General features: G+C 45.7%; 1 non-coding gene and 1 pseudogene across 1 annotated transcript; one reads left to right on the forward strand and one right to left on the reverse strand.

Annotated features, from left to right (window-relative positions):
• Positions 1–9,976: 9,976 nt before the first annotated feature.
• LOC114614134 lies at positions 9,977–10,171 on the forward strand (annotated as a pseudogene).
• Positions 10,172–17,936: 7,765 nt separating this feature from the next.
• LOC114614385 lies at positions 17,937–18,067 on the reverse strand. The gene has a single exon (XR_003710307.1). It is a non-coding gene; the product is annotated as a small nucleolar RNA SNORA19 (small nucleolar RNA).
• Positions 18,068–23,430: the final 5,363 nt, after the last annotated feature.

Consider the following 23,430-nt stretch of genomic DNA (forward strand, 5'->3'; position numbering starts at 1 on the left):
GGATGGCGACCCCACAGAGCTGGTCTGTCTTAACCTAGGTGGTGCCTCTCAAACTCGGCCTGTCTCTGACTGCAACTGGATGTCTCCACCTCCAAATTTCAACATCAGTTTCTCTGGGTTTATCCCAATCAGAAACAAGCTCCCAATTGATTCTGTGCGAAGTCTTTTGCTCCCCCCCTAAGCCTACATCTAAAGTTGCTTCCAGGTGGAGCTTCCTGGGAGAGCATGTGGAAACCCTGAAATGTGTACTCTGTGCTAGCTGTGTTCTTATCGGGCCCCTGCCTGCCGCGTCCCGTCCTGTCCCATCCGTTGGTGGCAGAGAATAGATTGGTGGGTGGAGGCACTTCCTCTAGGGCCCGGGACACTCTGATTCCCAGACCCTCCTGTTCTCAGTCACCATCCTCAATTGCGTTACCCTTCGGGTAGTGTGACTGGTGGAAAGACTGGATAAGGAAGCTTCTCATTTGAAGAGGTAAACTCCCTACTAGAAGATAAAGAGGGTGGACCAGAGGGATGGCCACTGCCCTGGTCAGAGATGGACAATGGCCCGGGGCTCAGTGCACGGCCCTAGCCCTGCCCCTTCACTTCCGGTGCTCAGTTCAAACTGGACAATGCCAGCTCCGGTCAGTTCCCCCCTCCCCCACGGCTACAACCCATTTAAAGGGACAGAGCCTGCTTTCAGGGGCATCAGCTTATCATGAATTCAGTCTTCTCCACAAGTGTGCACAATCTCTTGTGGTTCACACGCTGCAGTTGTGCATGTGTACATGCACGCTCAAGAGCAAGTGCGTATCTAAAAAAGAGAAAAAAGGTGATGGGGTAGAGAAACGGACGGTGGGGTAGGAGATGACTATGAAGAATATTTTCCTCTTTTCTACGAAGTGCTTTTGCATGGACATAAAAAGTATGAGATAGGACTTTGGGGGATGGAAAAGACTATGGTGAGCCTTGTGTCACTTAGCCGAAAATTTTAAGTATCATTAACAGTGTCCTATTCCCAGCTAGGAACTGTTAGATCTTTTTGGAGTTGTCCGAGTGTATCAAGCAAAGTCATTTTATTTACACAACCCGGTCCCGTTAGGTAGCGCCATTACAATATCTGTTCCTTATACAGTTGCTCTTGAGTTTCATAGGTTGGTGGTTGAGATCTTCTGAAGAGAAGAAGAAAGATAAGGTGAATGTCCAGGCTTCTCTTGATCAGACTCCAACAAGATTGGGTTTCCCCCCCGCAGGCATGATCACTTGCTCTGTCCAGGGTGCTGAGGACAGCTGTGGCTCTGTCCCTGGTGCTGAAAAGTCTATGCCTTCCTGCCTTGAGATCTTCCTGTGTTCTTAGGTCCAAGTTCTTCCAAAAAAAATGCCCCAGGTCCCCTGACACACATGAGACAGATAGACATTTTAATTTTGCTTGTGATTAAGACAAGGTGTTGCTGCATGGCATATTCTGGCTTTAATCACGCTGCAGTCCTCCGGCCTCTGCCTCCTTGGAACTGAAATTCCAGGTGCCTGTCCATGACCTGCCTTAATCTTTTACTTTTTTCGTTTTATTTTATTTGTATTTATATGTATGTGTTTTTGTATGTCATGTGTGTACAGCTGCTTCCAGAAGCCCAAAAAGGGTGTTGGATCCTTTGGAACTGAAGAGATTTAAGGTTATAAGCCATCAAATTGGGTCTCTAGGAACCAAGCTTAGGTCCTCTGGAAGAATAGTCAGTGTTTTTAACCACTGAGCAATCTCTCCAGCTCTAAATATTTCTTGAGTACTAAAGGAGACATATCTGTGAGTAAATGATTCTGTTAGAACATTGCAGGCATTGCAAGCTCAGCTTCAGAAGAAAAAAAGTTTAGGCCTACTCATTTGGTCATGAAGAAAGATAATATCTTTGAATATAATAAGACCAGAGTAGAAGATAATATAATTTATTTACTAATAATTTAAAATTAGTTCCACTATTGAAGAATACTTTTTTTGTTGGTGGTGGTTTGAAGCAGGGTCTCATGTGGCCCAGGCTGACTTCAGATTGACGATATAGCCAAGAATAATTTTGTGTTTGTTTGTTTGTTTTTGAGACAGGGTTTCTCTGTATAGCCTTGGCTATCCTGGAACTCACTCTGTAGACCAGGCTGGCCTCGAACTCAGAAATCTGCCTTGCCTCTGCCTCCCAGGTGCTGGGATTAAAGGCGTGCGCCACCACTGCCTAGCCAAGAATAACTTTGAAGTCCTAATTCTCTGGCTCCATCTCTCAAGTGCTGAGATGAAGAGTGTGCACCAACTTAGCAATTTCATAAGAGAATGGATTCAGTCCTCAGTCCCATTGCCTGTATTTCTTACAGCTCTGTGATGGGGGCAACACCGGTAAGCATTACGTGACTCAGTTTCCTCCCCTCTCCATGAGACAATGAGGATACTTAGTGCTCAGAGCTATTGTGAGAAGGAAGAATCGGACTAGGTAGGCCAGGGAGATCTTTTCTGCCTGGCATGGAGCTTTTGACCACATAAGGCATTACTATTCTCTGGAATGGAAATGCAGCTCAGGGTAGAGTGTCTACTGAGCATGCACAAGACCTCGTGAACCAAGGCCCGGGCTTAGCACAATGGACCTCATAAAACTGGGTCTGGGGGCTGGAGAGATGACTCAGCAGATGAGAGCACTGGCTGCTCTTCCAGAGGACTGGAGTTCAATTCCCAGCACCCACGTGGTGGCTCACAACCATCTACAACTCCAGTCCCAGGGCATCCAACACCCTCTTCTGGCATCTGCTGGTACCAGGCATACGTGTAGTACACAGAGAGATGTATATGTAGGCAAAACACCCATACACATAAAATAAATAAACGAAATTTAAAATCCTGACTCTGGTAAACCATGCTCACAACTATGTATTATAAAGCAGTTACAATATTATTTTATATCACAGGAGTGCGATGCAGCTATAATGTAACACATCTTATAGACGTAGATACAGATGTGACACATCTGTAATGCTAGAAAATACAGTTTAAAAATTTGTGTTTTCTTTTCTTTTCCAAACTTCTCAGTACCTAAAGCCAAGTGACTGAGCTGCAGAAATCAACCAAGAAGAATTTCCTAAGTGGGCTGTTGTTTTTTGTTGTTGTTACTAAGTTGGCTGGCTTTTTAAGATAAGGTCACATTCTCTTTAGCCCATGCTGGAGTCAAACTCATTCAGTAACCCAGGTTGGCCTCAAATTCATGTCAATTCTCCTGCCTCAGCATCCTGGGTGCTAGGATTACAGGTATGAGCCACCACACCCAGCCTCAATAGGTTTGAATTGAAATAGCCTGCATTATCGAAATACACCTAATTCTAATTTTCTTCAGCTATGTTTTTAAACTCTATTACCAGAAAAGCTCTGCATGAAAAGCCCCAGCCATCTGCAAAGATGAATGATAGTGTCCCCTAGAGAAATCTATTCCCCCAATGTGTCCCTCAAGATATCTGTCCTACCAGCACAGCTATACTCCCAGTACCTGAGACAGAGAGGCAGAAGGGTTTGGAGTTCAAGGGCAGCCTGGCTTACATAAGAACTGTGTCTCCAAAGACCAGAACAAAACAGGAAAAGATGCCAGCTCCTTAGAATCTTTGATACATGGCACCTTGTTCTAAAAGAAAGCTCCGTAGTGAAGGCTGGAGATATAGATCAATGCCTGTGGCGCATGTGCAGAGACCTAAGCTTGGTCCCTAGCACCACATAAGCCAGGAATGGTGGTAAGCAAGTTGTGAAACAGTTTCCTCCAAGATCAAAACAGTCCATCCAGCAGGGGAGCTCCTTAGGCAGGAAGGTAAACAACTAAAAGAAATACTTTAAGAACTCCCTGAAACTGACCAGATCCACTAGGCCCCTCTCTGACCCAGTAAACAATTTTGCTGAGCTTCACAGAAGACTCAAGACTGCCCAGCAGCCTGGAAGAGGTTTAGACCAACTGAGGCACCTGGAAAGGACACTTTCCAGCCTGTTGAGCAGCCTGTTGGGCAGGTTATACAATGTGCTCCAGGTTCCCAGCTTCTGTGAGCTGTCACCAATACTGGGGTGGAACTTGGTGACACAGGTCTTTGAGTCATTTCTGCTTCTGTGAGTAACCCCTCGCTGGTGTTTCTGTATGTAGCCTCAATAAAACTCCTAGGTTCTGCAAGTTGGCCCTTGGTAGTATCTGTACTTTGATCTGTTTGGCTCCCTATCTGGGTGAGTAGAGACAAATGTGTTGTGTCTTGTCTCCCCAGGAAAAGTATTTTCACAAAAGAGCATGCTACAATTCCAGTGCTAGGGAAGTGAAGGCAGGAAGATCAGACATTCAAGGTCATCATTTGCCCTGCTGGAGAATACTCAGAAGAAATATTTAAAGGGCAGTATAGTAATCACCTTTCCTGTGCAGTAGTGGTCTGAGCTTTATCCAGAAAGGGGTCTGTAAGATGGCTCAGCAAGAAATCTGCCACCTAGCCCAATGCCCTGAGCTTGATTTCTGGGACCAACATGGGAGAAGAGGAGAACTAAGTTACAAAAGTTACCTTCTGACATCTATAGGTGTACCATGGCACACACGCACCTGTTCACATACTAACATATGTGTGCACACTGAAAAGAAAAACAATGTAAATGTTATTTTAGAATGGAGAAGTAAGGCTTGGTGATGCACACCTTTAATCTCAGCACCTGGAAGGTAGAGGCAGGTCTCTGTGAGTCTGAGTCTCTGGACAGACAGGCCTATAGAAAGTAACCTTGTCTCAACCCTCTCCCCTTCCCCCCAAAATGTGGTTGGGCAGTGGTGGCGCATGCCTCTAATTCCATCACTCCAGAGGCAGTGCCAGACAGATTTCTGTGAGGCTAGCCTGGACTATATAGTGAGTTGCAGGACAGTCAGGGCTATATAGTGAGGCACTGTCCCAAAAGTAAAAAATAAAATAAAGGAGGGTTTATCAAGAATGTTCAGCAGGTAAATCACCTGCTGTCGAGCCTGATGACCTGATTTCAATCCTGGAGACCCACATGGCAGGAAAAGAGAAGGGACACCTGTGTGACCTTCACACAGGTGCATGGCTGAACACGCACACACATTCATGGGCACACACACACTAAAATGACGTTAAAAGCAGAACATGATGTTTACGCTTCATCAGCTCATTCACCGAACAGATACTTAGTGAACACCTACTTTATATGAGGTGGCCCTTTGTGAAATGCTGGGGCGACAACAATGAGCAGAAGGGGTCAGATTCCTGTCCTTGTGGATCCACTGTAGATAAAGACAGACAACAGGCACGGGTCGCTGGGGACCGTACAGCGCACGTGCATCCAGTCTGTTCATCTGTGTGATCTCAAGAGACGATCACAAGTGTTTGTTTGAGACGTGGCTCACTATGTAGATCAGGTCAGCCTTGAACTCACAGAGATCAACGTGCCTCTGCCCCCTGAATGCTGGGATTAAAGAGAGTTGGGTTCATTGGTGACAAATGTGTCTTCCAGAGCAGAAATTCTGAAATAGAGTGTGTATGTGTGTATGTGTGTATGTGTGTGTATGTGTGTATGTGTGTGTATGTGTGTATGTGTGTGTATGTGTGTGTGTTGTATGTGTGTATGTGTGCTGAATGTGTTTATGTGTGTTGTATGTGTGTGTATGTGTGTGTATGTGTGTGTGTTGTATGTGTGTATGTATGTGTGTATGTGTGCTGAATGTGTGTATGTGTGTTGCATATGTGTATTGTGTGTATGTATGAATGCATATGTGTATATGTATATGTGTGTATGTGTGTATGTGTATGTATGTATACACATATGTGTATGTGTGTATGCATATATGTATGTATATGTGTGTATGTGTGTGTGTTGTATGTGTGTATGTATGTCTGTATGTGTGCTGAATGTGTTTATGTGTGTTGTATGTGTGTATGTATGTGTGTGTATGTGTGTGTATGTGTGTTGTATGTGTGTATGTATGTGTGTATGTGTGCTGAATGTGTGTATTGTGTGTATGTATGAATGCATATATGTATATGTATATGTGTGTATGTATGTATGTGTGTATGTATGTATACATATATGTGCATGTGTGTATGCATATATGTATGTATATGTGTGTATGTATGTGTATATGTGTGTGTATGTATGTGTGTATGTATGTGTGTATATCTGTGTTTATGTGTGTGTGTTTATGTGTGTGTGTAAGAGAGAGAACCCATTTCTAACTACAATAAGAAGCAATCTGTTCTCGCCCCATGCTGTCGTCTCATCCTCTGCAGGGATCAGTGCTTCCCACATCCATCAGGGCTGTGCACCTCTCACCTCATAGGCCTGTTGAATTGTCAGGAGGACTAGCCAAGGGAGCCCCCTTCCTTCTTTCATCTGCTCCCCATGCTGGCCCTGCTTCACAGAGCAAGACGCCAGGCGCTGGCTTTCACCAATAATGGCTTCATTAGATTGAAAGGAGACAAAAGTGACCTCAATGGAATAGACTTCCTGACCCCAGCTGACCTCTGACCCTCACCCTGACAGCCTCTAAATCTTTCCTTTCTGACACGTCCCCCACAAGAGAAAATGATGAGCACATGATAGCCCTCTGTCCAATGTCAGTCCCTCTCTAGGTATCCTGACCAGTAGAACTTCTAGTACCCAGCTGGGATGTGCCTGCTAGCCTCTGATGGTCTCGTGGCTCCTCACTGTGACTCCTGTCATGTCCTCAGTCCTGTTTCAGCCTTAGACTTTTGACCCATTCTCTCCTGACACAGCAGCTACTGTTTACACGTGAGACTATGTCATCTTCCCTGTGCTCACTATCTATTCTGGTCCTCAAACATCCCGATGTGATCCCCATTGTACCAGATAAGACACAGGACACTGTGGTCAAGCAGCTTGCCTCAACTTACAGGTCTCCATCCAAACAGATAAAGTAATTAATGCACAGCATTAAACAATCAATTGGCATGGAAAGAAATATAATAAAAGAGAGTACCCTGGCCGAGCTACTCTCCGTTCCCCTAGGCTGCCTCTCTTTGAGCCTCTTTGGAGGATACTTCCGTATCTCTAAATAATATACATGGATGTCTAGTTCTTGATTTATTGGTTTTAGTCCTTTGCTATTGATTCCCTGTTATGATGGATGAGAACTTGCCCCCTACAGGGCCCTTTCCCCTTCCTCCCAAGTACAGATAAATCACCTTTTTCAGCTAAATTGGTAACCGATGTTTACCTTGTCATGACTATAGAAATGTCCCACTGTGCACTGCCAAGACATTTCTCTCCTTATGCGGCTTCTTCTTTTCCTTGGACTTTGTAGTCACCTTTCCCACTGATGTACACCCACTTACCTTCAAAGGATTGACTGTTTTCTTTCTGTTAAATCTTTACTTCTCCTGGAGCCTGTCTCCTGTTTCTTATCTCCTGCTCTCTAGACTTGCTTCCCAGTGGACTTCTATGGATTCCTCACTGCTTTTCAGGTTAGAACTAGTGTTTTCTGGATATATAAAATATATATTATGCCGGGCAGTGGTGGTGCACACCTTTAATCCCTGCACTTGGGAGGCAGAGGCAGGTGGATTTCTGGGTTCGAGGCCAGCCTGGTCTACAGAGTGAGTTCCAGGACAGCCAACGCTACACAGAGAAACCCTGTCTCAAAAAACCAAAAAATTCTTCTTCCATTTTCTTCCTCTACTTCTCTCTCCCTCCCATCTCTGCCCAATCTCCTGAATAACCCCACCACCACCTTGGAAAAAAGAAGAAAAAAAAAGAAAAAGAAAAACCAATATGTATATATAATATATAATAATAAAATATATAAAATAAGCATAATATATACATATATACATTGGGGTTTGGGTTTTTTGTTGTTGTTGTTTGTTTGAGATAGGGTTTCTTGGTTTTTTAGTTTCTTAGCTGTCCTGGAACTCACTCTGTAGACCAAGTTGTCCTTGAACCCACAGAGATCTGCCTGCCTCTGTCTCCAAAGGTTAAAGAATGAACCACTGTTACCAGCCTGGCCTTGAACTCACAGATTCCACCTCCTGAGCACTGGGGTTAAAGCCATGTTATCACCATGCTCTGCTTTGTGGCTCATACATCAAGCAGAATAACCTCTAGTAACTGCCTAAGAAAGTATTTGTGCTGGAGTAGGCTGGAGAGATGGTCAGGTGGGTAAAGCACTTGCTAGGCAAAAGAATAGGGACCTGAGTTTGACTTTCCCAAAGACAAACATGAAAAGGCAGATACCAAAAAAAATAAAATAAAAAATAAAAAAAAAAAAAAGAAAGAAAAGGCAGATACCACTGCATCCATCTGTAAACCCAGTGCTGAGGGCAGAGGAGACAGGAGATCCCCAGGGTTTTCTGGCCAGCCGGTAAGCTGCAGGTTCAGAAAGATGTCTAGAAGAGCCTGTGTGGTACACTCAGGAGGCAAAGGCAAATGGATCCCTGTGAGGTCAAGGCCAGCCTGGTTTATATAAAAAGTTTCAGGGCTGCATAGTGAAACTGTTGAGCAAACAAGTGGAAAAGTTATTGAGGAAGATACCCTAGTGTCATCATCTGCCCTCTATACACACCAACACGGATGGACAGATAGACAGACCAACAGACAGATGGACATACGGGAAAAGAAAAGGGGAAAGCGACGCCTGGCAGACCATGCACATTGAAGTTTGCTCCTCTGCCCTTTGTGTTTTGTTTTCCCAGTACTGAGGACTGGGGAATCAATCCCAGGGCCTTGAATATCCTTCATCGAGGCCGGTGTTCAGCCACTGAGCTGCACCCCAGTCCTTTACCTTTGTTTATGACTTCAGAGTACACTCTAATACTCTGCTCTGCACATTGGAACCAGATGAAAGACACACTCATGGCTTGCTTTGAGGACACTGAAGTGGGAGATGTCTTTTGCAGATTCTGAGTCATCAGTGGAGCAAACCACACAGCACCGCTAACCTTGTTTGAACGCTCACCATGGGCCAGGCGGTGTATCAAGTACTGTACATAAGTTATCTCAGCTCTCCCAACAATCCTGACAGAGTGGTACAGCCCTTTAATCTTAGCACTCAGGAGGCAGAGGCAGGGTCTCTGTGAATTCCAGACCAGCCTGGTCTACAGAGAGAGTTCCAAGACAGCCAGGGCTTAAATAGTGAGACCCTGTCTTTAAAACAAACAACAATAATCCATCAATGAGACCAATAAGTTTATGAGACAGGCCTGGCTAATTTTACCATGTTACTGATGAAGGGGAGAGACAGTCCTGGAGGAGGCTAATTGGTTGATTCTGGAATTGTCATTTGGAATCAGTACTCTATGCCTCTTCCATTAGAAGAGGGTTAATGTGCCTGGAGAGAAGGCTCAGTGGTTAGAGCACTTGCTGCTCTTACAGAGAACCCAAGTTAGGTTCCCAGCACCCATGTCAGGTGGCTCACAACTGCCTGTGACTCCAGCTTCAGGGGATGGGACAATATATTCCGGCCTCCATGGATATGAGCACACATACACGTACACACACACACAGACACACACACACACACACACACAAATCTTCTGTTAAAGAACAGGAGAGGTGTTAGCACCATGTACAATGTACACAGAGAGCTGAATAGGTGAGTTTCAGGGACACTAATCCCAGCACCCCAGAAACGGAGGCAGAAGGATTGAAGATTCAAGAACAACTGGGGCTACATGGGACCCCATCTCAGACACAAAACCAAAACCAAACAAAGAAAAAACAAGGAAGAAAGAAAAGAGGCATAAGTCTTAGTGTTCCCATATTGACGCCCCTACCTCATTTAGTAAATGAGGAAATGGTTCTCTCCAAGTAATTTGTTTGAGGTCTTACTCAGTAAATAACAAAAACTGATATCCTGATATGTGACTTGGGGTATCATCCTTTTAGTAGGACATTATCTTAGTTGCTGTTCTATGTGAAGAGACACCATGACCAAGGCAACTTAAAAAAGAAGCATTTATAGGATCAGGGTCTGGTGAAGGGGCTGGAGGCGCCATGTCAGGCTGGGAAGGTGGCAAAAAGAAGCCCCTGAAACCGCCCAAGAAACAGGCCAAGGAGATGGACGAGGAAGATAAAGCTTTCAAGCAGAAACAAAAGGAGGAAGAGAAGAAACTCGAGGAGCTAAAAGCCAAGGCCATGGGGAAGGGGCCCCTGACCACAGGTGGAATTAAGAAATCTGGCAAAAGGTAAGCTGTTCCTCACGTCTTCAGAGGTGACGGTGACCCTCCTCTTCCATCCCTATGTAAACATCTGGATTCTCTGCCGTGACATCTTTGACATCTTTGCCACTACAGCTAGAATGAATCATTATCCTGTAACCTGTCAAACATCTGGATTCCCTGCCATAACATCTTTGCCACCTAATAGTTAGGATGGAGTGTTATCCTGGAGCCTGTTGTTGTACATTGTAATTAAACTTTTGTAAAAAAAACAATGAATAAAGTGAACAATGAAATGGATCATTGTCTCTAGTGTTCAGCAATTTCTACCTCAGCTGTGAGTTTAAAGTGAACCCAGCCTAGAATCCCACCAGAGCCTACTGTTCCATCTTCATTGTATTCTGAATTCTGTACCATTTTGAATTAAACCAACTCATTTAAAAGCCAAAAAAAAAAAAAAGCATTTAATTGAGGGCTTGCTTATAGTCTCAGAGGGCTACCCATGGTCATCATGGTGGCCGGCAGGCATGGAGGGAGCTGAGATCTTATATCTAATCTAAAGACGGAAGCAGAGGGAGACTAGGCTAGGTAAGGGCCTTCAAAATCTCAAAACCCACCCACAGTGACACACCTCCTCCAAGAAGGCCACACCTCCTCATCCTTCCTAAACAGTTCCACCAACTAGAAATCAAGTTTTCAAATATAAGAACCCATGGATGCCCTTCTTGTTCAAATCCCCACAGATTTGTAAGATCATATACACACCCTCATGTCTATGTTTAACAGGGCTAAAACTAGTGGGGCAGACAGAAAGATAAACACAAATACATGAAATCATGATTTCGACACACATGTATTCTATGTTATATCAGGTTTCAAAGAAAGTGTAGCATTGAGTTAGACCTTGTATAGAGTTTTGTTTTTTGTTTGTTTGTTTTGAATTTTTCTTGTTTTTTTTTTTCTTTATTGAGACAAGGTTTCTCTGAATAGCTTTGGCTGTCCTGGAACTCCATCTTTAGACGAGGCCTCGAACTCAGAGATCTGCCTGTGTCTGCCTACCAAGTGCTGGGATAAAAGGCGTGCGCCACTGATATAGCTTTGAAAGCTAGGGAGGGCAGAACCTTACAGAAACAGTGAGAGCGTGGGTTTAGAGCAGAGCCAGTTATTTGAGGAGCAGCCAGAACATTTGGCTCACCTGGTGCTATGAGACAAGACATTTCCTGGGAAGTCGCAACACATGTAATTTATTCCAAAGTCAAAGCTACCAGATGTCACATATGTCAGGTCTTCTAAGGTTGATAACACATCATGACCAGAAGCCACTCTGGAAGGAAAGAGTTCATCTCAACTTATAAGTCTCAGATCACACTCCATCACTGAGGGAGGCCAGGGCAGGAACACAAGGCGGGAACCTGGCCTGGAGGCAGGAGCTGAAGCAGGGGCCATGGAGGATCACTGCTGACTGGCTCGTTCCACAAGGCTCCCTCGGCTTGCTTTCTTGTATAACACAGGACCATCTTGCCCAGGGTTGGTGCTGACCATTGGGCTCTCCCACACCAATCATTAATCAAAAAGGTGCCCTAGAGGCTTGCCTACAGGCCAACTTTCTCAATTGTGGTTCCTCTTCCCAGGTGACTCTAACTTGTGACAAGTGGATGAAAAAACTAGCCAGGACATTTAGGCATTTCCTTCTCTTCGTCTTTTAACCGGTGGGTGTCTATGGTTTCAGAAGGGTCACAGAGAAAACAGGCAGCATGCTGCCCACTCTCCCTCCAGCCTCTACCAAGTGTTGGCGCCACTGTGAGGTTCTGCACACAGATGTCCCACCCATGTTGTGTCAGGACGAGTGGGGTGGAATGGAGATCCTCACCGTCACATTCCACAGGCCTTGGATACAAGGTCATCTGTCCTGCCCAAGTAGGCTCGGCTTGGCATCCACCATTGTCTAACGGATTTCTGGTAGTGATAGGGAAAGATGCTTCTTCCATGGAATTGAATCTGATCTCTGGAGACTTTACTCACTGGTATCCTTAGGACGGGTCCTCTGCAAAGACTTGGGGTTGGAGACCATACTTTGAGTTCAAATCTTTGTCCTCCAGCTGTGTGGCCTTAGACAAGTTTTTGTTTTGTTTTTAATAGTCTCAAACTGATTGGGGCAGCTCCTGTCTCTGTGACCCTTGACCCCTTGTGACTGGCTACCTACTATCTTATGCAATGCTTTTCCAACCACACGGTTGTAACTGCCGTTTCTTTTGTAACGGCCGTCAGGTTCTGCTACTTTGTAAAGGCCGCCCGGTTCTGCTGCTCCGGTCCAGGTCAGGGTCTAGCAAGAGAGAGAGTGGGGACGGAGCCTTGTAGCCATGGATACCAGGAGCACCTTGCAGCTGGGGGCACTAAGCAATGTAACAAGATGTTTATCAAAGTGTGCTGAGCTATTGCAGGCTGTTGAAACAAGTCTCTTGTCAGGGTATATGGCTTGAGATGGCTGTAAAGATGATAGCCACTTTCAGCTAAGAGTCGGCTCCCAACAGGTCCCTCTTTTTAAATTTGTTTTCAAAAGGGAAGGCTGGGAAAACTTACGGAAACCGTGCTTGCCTTAGGTTGGAACAGAGGACCCCAGCCTCCCTTTCCCGTCTCTGGATACTCAACAGCCATTGGTTGAGCTCCTGTCTTAGGATGGTGAGGCCTCCCAGTTGGGGCAAGGGTCTTGAGGTGTTCTCTTACCCGTCATTGACTATCCGGCTTAGCGCATAAGTTAAGGGTTAATCCTCGTCAGTCTTGATGACAGAGGTTTTAGTCTCCCACTTCAGGCCTGTAATAATGGACCTGTATGGGTTTCATTTGTGTAACGTCTATCTGTTGTAGTACAAAAGCCATCAGTTTGTTGAGCAGCATGATCCCGAGAGACAAGAGACTTAGCAATGCCTGAATGGTTAGTGCAAAAGCAACACTCTTTTTAAGGGTAGCACATAACTTCTTCTGTTGGAGGAGTAAAAAGTATAAGCCTCTTCTATTCTGTAACACTATTTTCTAAATCTAATCTATATAAGTACAGAACTGATCATAGCTTTGATCTTAACAAAACAAGTAAGAAAATCCCTATTCCTACCCCAATCAATCTCAAACCTAAAACACAACTATAGTAAGTATGGTAATGGATTCTCTCTAGGGTTTAAATAATGTACCACTAAATCATAAATCAGGAAACCAAGAGTCTAATAGAGCCACCCTGGAGGCGTGGGTGGTGATGTCTTCTTCCGCACTGAGAACTTCCCAAGTCAGGTATACTGGTTGATCTGCTCCAGTGAAGCATCTTCATGTTTCCTGTAAAGAAAAAATACGCTTCTCAGGGGGTTTCTCTTCCCTGGATTTGTTATTGTTGTCTATTTGTTTAATCAGTCTCTCTGGCAGCCATCATGCGGCATCTGCCATTTGGGAATATATGCAGACAGATCCTCTTCTCCAGATAAGCACTGGATCTGGCCCATTTCAGGTTCCAGTTAATGGTCTTTCCAGAGGACTGTTGCAAAATTCTTTTTAGTATTAGGATGCCAGAATCTATCTGCAGCAGATTTTCCTTCAGAATCTAAAAATTTATGATTAGTAGGAATCAATGGAAGTAACAACAGTTGAGCTATCCTCCTTCCTGTAGGAATAGTGACTATATTCTGTATTGCCTTGGCCATTACCTTAATCTCACCTTGATAATCATTGTCTATAACTCCAGGAAAAATTTGTAGTCCTTGTATAGTAGCACTGTTTCTTCCGACTATCAGGCCAAACACATTTGGATAGAGTCGTCCAAACACTCCAGTGGGTAAGGCCTGAGGTCCCATTTCTGGGGTTAATACTGTGTGGGTGGCAGAATTGAGGTCCAGTCCTGCACTTCCTGGTGTTGCTCGACTAAGTTCTGAAAGGGGTTGTTGTTTGTTGGTATGAAACTGACTGCCCCATAAGCCTGTTTTGGCTTGTATTGGTTCGGGGCCTGGGGCTGGCCCCTGTTCCCGTTTCCCTGATTATAGGAAAGGGTGTTTCCTTGTGCATCTGTCTTGGACCTACATTCACTAGCCCAATGCATTCCACGTTTGCAACGTGGGCATAGACCAGGCTGTTTTCTGGGGTGTCCTTGGGTTAACTCATTTTCTGCTTTGCAGTATTTTGCAAAGTGTCCAGGCTTGCCACATTTAAAACAGGCCTTTTTGTCTCTACTTGCCAAAAAGTCTCTTACTGATTGTCCTTGCATGGCGGCTGCCATAGCTAAGCCCTGTTGGTAGGAGGGCCCTATATCAGAACAGAGTCTGATATACCCAGTAAGATCTGTCTTTTTCCTGTAGGGTCTAATGGCTGCTTGGCAGGCAGAATTGGCATTTTCATATGCAAGTTGTTTCACATAATCTGCACCTGCCTCTGCATTACCAAAAATCCTCCCTGCTGTTGTCATTAACTGATGAACAAAATCAGAAAATCGTTCATCAGGCCCTTGTCTGACTGAGGTCAAAGATGCATCAGGGTCTCCCTTTACTGGGAGTTTGCGCCAAGCCTTCATGGCCGCATTTTGAATTTGAGCGAATAAGCCTGGGTCATATTGCATCTGGTTATCACTAGAAGCAAATTGCCCTTCTCCTACTAAGTCATCAAAGGACCAACCATTACCTGCCTGAATGTTTCTCCTAGCTGTCTCTTTACAATTCTCATGATACTCTGATTTCCAAATAAGATGGTCACCACCGCTAAGAACTGCACTCACTAGAGTATTCCAATCACCAGGAGTCAGCCACTCCTCTGCAACAGATTCTAAGATTGCAAGAGTAAAGGGAGCAGTGGCACCATATTGTGACACTGAATTTTTTAATTCTTTAATAATTTGAAAGTTAAACCCTGTGTGATGTCTCCACGCAACTCCTTGAGCATCTCTAGTCTCTGATACAGGGAAAACCTTAACCTCTCTCTCCTCTGGCTGATCTGTGGCTGAACTAAAACCAGAGGACAGGGGCTGCCTTTGGACTCCAGGTTGAGGAACTCGAGGACCTGAGGAATTTTCTTTGCCCTCTTGAGACCTCTTCCCTGTCTTTAATTTTTGTATCTGATTAATTAAGTCCTGATACTCTTCCTCTAATTCTATTTGTTGTTTAAGGAGAGAAATTTGTTGTTTAAGAAAAGAAATTTTGTCCTGTAACTCCTTTCTGTGATCTTCAACCACCATCTCCATAGCAGGAGTGTCTGGAGGTGGAGGAGCACAGGGAGGGGGCCTTCGGGAAGAAGACCATTCAGGATCAAAATATTTGGCTGCCTCTTCCTCTAGGTCAGCACAATCTGGCTCTGACAAATTGATTACTTCAACCTTTGGCCTTATTTTGGATTCTATGTGTTTCTTTTTCTTTTGGGCATGAAAGGCAACATTTAAACAGCGAAACAAAAGCAGACAATTGATACACGTAAACAGCAAGCAACAGAACAAAACCAGAGAGTTGAGTTCAGGCTGACTTATTTCTTTCCCCATTATTACTATGACTTACTGGTCTCCACACGGCAGTTTCCTGCGGTAATCACCTCTGTTTTACCTCTGAATTTTCAGTCGATCCTTCTTCCAGTAATGTCCCTCACTGGGTCTCTGGTTCTTGCTGCCGCACATCTGGGCGCCACTTTGTAACTGCCATTTCTTTTGTAATGGCCATCAGGTTCTGCTACTTTGTAAAGGCCGGCCGGTTCTGCTGCTCCGGTCCAGGTCAGGGTCTAGCAAGAGAGAGAGTGGGGACGGAGGAAGGGGGAAAAAGGGGCGAGAGATGAAAAAGATAGATACAAGACAGAGTCCGGTGGAGTCTCTTCAAGTCTCTTCTTTATTCTCCTCTCTTCTTCTATATTCTCCTCACTCCTTCAGTCTCCTTCCACCTTCTACTTTCTACCTTCTACCTCCTCTCTTCCATCTACCTCCCACTACCTACTACTTCTATAGAAGGGAAATCCTGGGTATTTATACCCTTTACCACGTGACTTGCCCTCGTGGACAATCTCAACTGAAGCCACTACGTCACATGCATTGTAGCCATGGATACCAGGAGCACCTTGCAGCTGGGGGCACTAAGCAATGTAACAAGATGTTTATCAAAGTGTGCTGAGCTATTGCAGGCTGTTGAAACAAGTCTCTTGTCAGGGTATATGGCTTGAGATGGCTGTAAAGATGATAGCCACTTTCGGCTAAGAGTCGGCTCCCAACACACGGTGATTTCCCGTTCACTGTCTAGATCCTAGAAATTCCAGCTGCCAGAACAGGAGGGGTGTGGAGTTCGGTCAGGTGAGGCAGGTCTCTTTCCTGGTTCCATGCCTTACTTCCAACCTTCTACCCCTTGACCTACCTATCCCTTCTAATACAAAGAGAATAAATAATAATCTCTTCCCCTTGCCTCTCTCTTCCTGGTATTTCCCTGTGATGCTGGCTCTACATATAGAACTGGTTCCTAGACTTTCAGTTTGTTGATTGCTGCTATTTTTATTTTATTTTATTATTTTATTTCTTTAGCAGGGTTTCATGAAGCCCAGCCCGGCTTTTAGCTTTCGATGTAGCCAAAGATGGCCTCAGACTTCTGATCGCCGCGCCTCAGCCTTCCCACAGACACATGCCATGCTCAGCTCCACGATTCTTTTGTTGCCCTCCCTCCCTCCCTCCCTCCCTCCCTCCCTCTCTCTCCCTTGCTCCCTCCCTCCCTCTATTTTAGCACCCCCCCACCCCATTCTCTCCTCTTTGCCTGGCTAACCTATAGCTCAGAATATAGGACAGGCTGCCCTTAAATTCAGATATTCACCTGCCTCTGCCTCCCAAGTACTGGGATTAAATGTAAGAGCAACTACTTCCAGTCTCTTTGTAAGAAATTAGATGTATTTATTATAGTTTAGGTATGTGAGTGTTGCCTGCAGGTTTGTGCGTGCCTGGTATCCGCGGAGGACAGAAGGGGGTGCCAGACCTCCTGGGAACTGGAGGATGATTGTGAGCCACCATGTGGGTGCTGGGAACCGAACCCGGATTTGGTCCTCTGCAAGACCAACGACTGTTTACATGTTCTTACCGCCACCTCTCCTGCCTGCCACCTCCCCTGCCCGCCACCTCCCCTGCCCGCCACCTCCCCTGCCCGCCACCTCTCCTGCCCGCCATCTCTCCTCCCCGCCATCTCTTTTGTTTATCTTTCAGACAGAGTGTCACTCTATAGCCCAGATCATCCTTGACACTCGTGGCAATCCTCCTGATTCAGAATTCTTTTTAAAATCCGTTTTATTTGCTTATCATTAATTTTATTTTCTATTTTAAAGGAATTATTTTTGGGCCATAGTGGCGCATGCCTTTAATCCCAGCACTTGGGAGGCAGAGGCAGGTGGATTTCTGAGTTCAAGGCCAGCCTGGTCTACAGAGTGAGTTCCAGGACAGCCAGGGCTACACAGAGAAACCCTTTCTCAAAAAACCTAAAAAAAAAAAAAAAAAAAAAAAAAAAAAAAGGGAATTATTATTTTTTTTTATAGGGTTAATAACAACAGCTACTACTTAATCAGACTTTTTCTGTGCAATTTCATGGTAGCTGCAGGAAGCAGAAATTATGCCCATTATTCACAAAGGGAAAAACTGAAGTTCATACAAGTCAGCCTAACAATTGACTGCTGGAACTAAGGTTTCAAGCCCAGGTTCCAAATCATCTGCTATGACTACATTATACATATCTATTTTCTGAATTCACAGTTTCATAAATGAAAAAAAACTAAAGGTCACATATTAATAAAGGCCTGCTACTTACCTAATAAATCCTTTATTTTTTTGTCTGAAAGAGACTGGCAGAATTACTATATGCAGTTACTCTGCTAATTAACCTTCAACTATTTGTATAGCACATAAGAAATAACACTGCTCACATATTAAAGGGAATTATTTTTATTTTATGCACATTGCCTGCACGTATGTTTAAAGGTGCCAGATCCCCTAGAACTGGAGCTACAGACAGTTGTGAGCTGCCATGTGGGTGCTGGGAACTGAACCCAAGTCCTCTAGAAGAACTGCCAGAGCTCTTAACCACTGAGCCACCTCTCCAGCCTTCTTATCATCATTATTAGTTATATGTGTGATGTGGGGACATGCATGTAGAAGTCAGAGCACAGCTTTGTGACGACAGCTCAGGAGACTGAACCTGTGTCATGAGGCTCTGTGCAGTAAGTGCCAGCTCAGCCCTCTCTTTCTGGCTCGACTTCATCCTCCCAAGTGTGAGGATGACAGGCAGGAGCCACCATGCCTGGCCACTGTTTGCTTTTTAGGCTCCAACAAAGCTGTCACTTCATCTATTCAGGGACCTGTGTCTCACCCCTCCCCTAGTCAATATCCTTGTCCAGCCAGCGTTCTTCAGTACTGTTCGTGTCTGTGACAGACGCTTGCCCAACTTCGTTCTATTTGACTTCTTTCCCTTCTCACCGACTATTAGAATATATTCAAGAAGGTAGGGTCTGTGTTTGTATTTCGTAGGAAGAGCCAGCCCAAGACTTGGCATAATTCCTTATTATCTATTTGCTGAGTGGAGAAATGTATGGTATGTCTGAGTGCCCACAGTTAATAATGGCCAAAATTTTTTATTTCCAAGAATTCCCTTTGCCATCTTCTAACCTAACCTATTCTATTACCTCACCCCTCTCAGCCTTCCTTAGAATTAGATGTGGGCTGAGGGGATGGCTCAGCAGGTAAAGGTGCTTGCTGCTAAGCCTAATGACCTGAGTTCGATCCCTGGACCTACACGATGGAGTGGTATAACTCCTCATGTTGTTCTTTGTTCTCTACATGCATTCTAGGAAGTGGGTACACACATACACATACAGAGAGAGAGAGAGAGAGAGAGAGAGAGAGAGAGAGAGAGAGAGAGAGGGAGAGAAGAGAGAGTAAATGAATAAGTAAATGTAATAATAATAAAAAAGAATCAGATCTTTTATTTCCAAGGATCCTTAGATTCTGGGATTTAATCCCCTCTTCTTATGGACGAGAGCACCGAGATTCTGAAGGTTCGGTGGCTCAACAGCGGCAGAGCAGACTGTCTCAGACTTGCCGTCTCCCTGACCGCTTTGCAGCCTTCTCTATCATCAGTGCTTCTGGGATGGTGAAGTATGTTCATTATCCCCCTGGATTCTAGGAAACCGGAAATCATGGATTTCCAGGGCTTGGTCCTGTGGGTGAAGTGGCTGTAAATTAATCCCTGGAAGTCCAGCTTTTTGTTCCCTAGACACCCCAAAATCCAGATACCCAAAGTCTATTGTGAGACACTCCATCCGGGGAGGATTGAGGAGGACATGTGTAAGAACATGGGGAGTGGAGGATTCAGATGTGAAAGTCCACTGCCCATGCCCAGTGTCTTCGGGTCCCTTCTGTCTCCCACAGTGGCAACATACTCCTGCCCCTGCAGCTGACCTACTGGGCCAGAGATCAATAACTGGACTTTGGCATCAGCCCCTTTAGCTCACCAGCGACTACAGGGTGCTCAAAAGAACTAGCAGGACTCTGGGTGCTTAAGTAACCATCACTGTTCCCCAGTTCCCCAGTTCTGATTGGGGGTATAGTGGGTGGGGTGGGAGTGGGGGTAGGGATGGGACCCACACGGAGTGACACTGTGGCCTCATCTCCTCCCTGCTGGGAAAGCGACCTCTGTCTCCCCTTGACCCTGCCCACTCTGTGTTTTACTGTCTGCTCTCCTCATGTCTTCCACATGGTTCTCAGCTCTGGCTCCTCTTCTGAACCCCGCCCCTGTAGATGCACCCGGAGTGTATAAACAGAGGTATTGGAATGAGCTGACTCCTCAGGCCAAACCAGTATCTGGCAACTCACCTTTGTCTAAATACCTCAGCACTGGAGTCTTCAGTCACTATCCGCAGCCCCCCACCCCCGCCCCAAACCAACACACCTTTCGTCCCTATTCTGCCAGACTTTCAGTAGGCTGTTTCAGAAAAAAAAAAAAATTCTACTTCACATACTGCTGCCCCTGTATCACCCCCCCACCCCAATGCCTCAGCCAATCACTTTGATTGATTGATTAGGGAGGAGGGAGAGAGAGGATCGATGGAGGAATCTGGTCCTATTCTTATTCAAAGCTAAAGGTCCAGGAGGGAGGGATATTAATTGCGGGGTAGAATTGGGCAGTGGTCACTGGAGCTCGGGCCAAAGCAGTCTGCGGGGTGGGGGAGGGTGGGGATAAAAGCAGTCTGCGGGGTGGGGGAGGGTGGGGATAAAAGCCAAACAACTGGGGGTCAGGCCTAGATAGATACCGAGAAGGTTGGGAGAAGATTGATCAAGGAGAACCGGTTTAAATCCTGAGATGAGGGTTCCCAAGACGACGCCTCCCAGAGTAGTGACGCTGTTTTGGGCTCCTGGCACTCGGTGTCCAGCAGGGGGCACTCGTTCCCCACACGTCTCTTTTCCTTAGCCACCGGTTCTTTTGTTCATTCATTCCTTTGAAAAGGTTTGCGTGCCACTGTGTGCCAGGCACTGTGCGCCAGATCCAGTGCGCGGACTGGAAAAATACACACAAAGAAAAAGACACACAAAGTTCCAGACCTCGTGGCACAGGCGGGGTAGGATGACAGCGAATGGATAAGTATAGCGATTTAATGTTAGGGAGAGGAAACCACACAAAACTCCTGAGAAAATGGATTTTTAAACCGAGACTTAACAGAGGCCGAACTCTTGACCAGATGGAAAGTGGCGAGGAATATGATGATAATGACGACGACGACTACAGCGATGATGTGCTTGTGTATTGGGAGGGGGTCTGGGACACCTATGTGGGGGTCGAAGTATGAGGCTAGTAGGAAGATGGGGCGAGTGGGCAGAGCCTGGTAAGGCCAATCCAGGTGAGGTCAGAGGCCTTTCTGTTGCAGAATCCTACTATAGCTGGAGATCCAGGATCAACACTCTACCATTCAATTTTCTTGGCAGTTTTTCCCAGTCAGCCGTTCTTGGGGGCTTTTCTTGAGTAACCAAGTACCACAAATCTAGTCCTCAGAAGTGAGCAGATCAGAGGTGTTCTCAATGTCAGCTTTGGCTCTCTTTCCTGGAAGGAAATGTCCAGATGACATTTTAAGTACTACTGGAAATTTAACACGTAGATAGATAACCATGAGCTAATGAGTTGGAAAACAGTGATGAGCCAATCTACAGTATTATTATTGTAATATTTGATGGTGCTGAATATTTGTTATTTCTTTCATATTTGTGGCTTTTTCAGCTTTTAATGTTTGAGACTTAACACTTGGACCGTAAACATTCACTTGAGACACACGTCTATGATCTTGAATTCTTTTCTTTGTCTTTCTCAAAGGACTAATAGTTTATCAAGTGTTCTGCAAGAGGACAACAGGCTGGGCAGGAACTAAAATACCACACCCCACACCCTGTGTGTGTGTGTCTGTATGTGTGTGTTGCCCATCTGTGTGTCTGTAGGAAAGCAGAGAAAAACATGGGTGCCTTCCTCTGTCACATTTTGCTGTACTCCTGAGAGACAGAGTCTGTCTCCAAGCCTGAAGCTTGCTAGGCTGGATGGTCAGGGAGGTCCAGAGCTCCACCGGTTTCTGCTTCCCAGCAGTGAGGTGACAAGCACGCGTGCCCAGCTCCTGTGTGGGTTCTGGGGATTTAAACTCAGTCCTCATAGAGCCCAGCAAGGACTCTTCCACTGGGGTGTCTCTCCAGATTCTCTCTCCTTCTGCTTCCCTGGTCTCACACACTGGGATGGGCACGGTCTTACACGCTGGGGTGGGCACAGTTTCACACGCTGGGGTGGGTGGACAGGGTCTCACACACCGGGGTAGGTGGATAGGGTCTCACACACTGGGGTGGGCAGTCAGGGTCTCACACACTGGGGTGGGCACAGTCACACATGCTGGGGTAGGGTGGGCACAGTCTCATACACTGGGTGGTATGGTCTCACACACTGGGGTGGGCACAGTCTCACAGTGTAGCCCATACAGACCAGGAACTTCTCCCACCTCTGCTAGGCAAGCACCTTTTCCATGAGCTACACGCCAGCCTAGGTTCCGGGGGTACAGTAAGTCTGTGGGACTCACATTGCCGTCCATCTATCCCAGTCAGCTTTAGCTGTCAACTTGACGCAGCCTAGAGTCACCTGAGAAGGGGGTCTCAATTGAGGGACTGCCCAGATCAGATTGGCTGGTGCACACATCTATAGGGAATTGTCTTGATCTTGCTAACTGATGTAGGCAAGCCCAGAACACCCCAGGAGGCACTGTTCCCTGGGCAGGTGACTCTGGACTGTACAAGAAATCTAGCTAAGTGTGAAGCTGCGAGCAAGCAAGCGAGCGACCACTCCTTGTCTGCTTCATGTTCCTGTCTTGGGTTTCCGTCCTGACTTCCCCCAGTGATGTCCCTGTATATATTCTTTACAATTTACTTTAATAAGGGTTCGTCTTCCCCTCTAGCCCACCACCCACCAGAGGGAGTGGAAAAGAAAGGTTATTAGGATGCAAGGGAAGTGGATCTGTTTAGAAATAGTTCTTTGGGGTGATTAAATCTTCACTGGTCTCAGTTCAGTCCACTAGCAGACACCACACACGAACCAGCAGCAGCAGCAGCTCGATCCAGAAGAAACCCAGAGGCTTGCCAATCAGCCAGAGTTCCGAGGAAGCAGCAAGAAGCTGCAGGAATCTCACCGAGAAGTTCTTTGGTGAGTGTCTCTCTATGACATCACCACAAAGGAAGCTCAACATCGCAATGGAAGATGAACCAATACCTGCGTGTCAACAGCAAAGACTGGCGAGGTGGAGCGAGGTGAGCCCAAGCTCGAGCTCCCACTGTCTGTGGGGTCACAGCTATATTCCTTCTGAGCATCACGTGTCCTTTCACATGTTTGCTATAGCAAAACATCCTTCCACCTGTGTCTGCCCCAGCAAAACATCATTCTAACCTGAGTCTTCAAAGAAACCATAAATGTCCACTCCGTGGCCCCGTCTGACCTCTGCTACATATACACATATGCATGTAGGCATAACACTCATGCACATAAAATATTTTTAAAATAAACATTTGTTTTTATTCAAAGTATATGTTTTACAGTCAAAGTTTTGCCGAGATCTACGTCTGTTCACTACAGGTACATGGTACCCGGGGAGGCCGGAAGAGGGTGTTAGATCTCCTGGAACTGGTGTTACTGGTTGTAAGCCACTTATATTGGGGACTGGGAATTGAACTCAGATCTTCTGTAAGAGCAATCAGGGCTGAATGTCTTTCAATTAAGATTTGTCTCATGTTACTTCATAATTAGATTCAGA

This window comes from Grammomys surdaster, unplaced genomic scaffold, assembly GCF_004785775.1.
Source record: "Grammomys surdaster isolate TR1022 unplaced genomic scaffold, NIH_TR_1.0 126313, whole genome shotgun sequence".
Classification (NCBI taxonomy): domain Eukaryota; kingdom Metazoa; phylum Chordata; class Mammalia; order Rodentia; family Muridae; genus Grammomys; species Grammomys surdaster.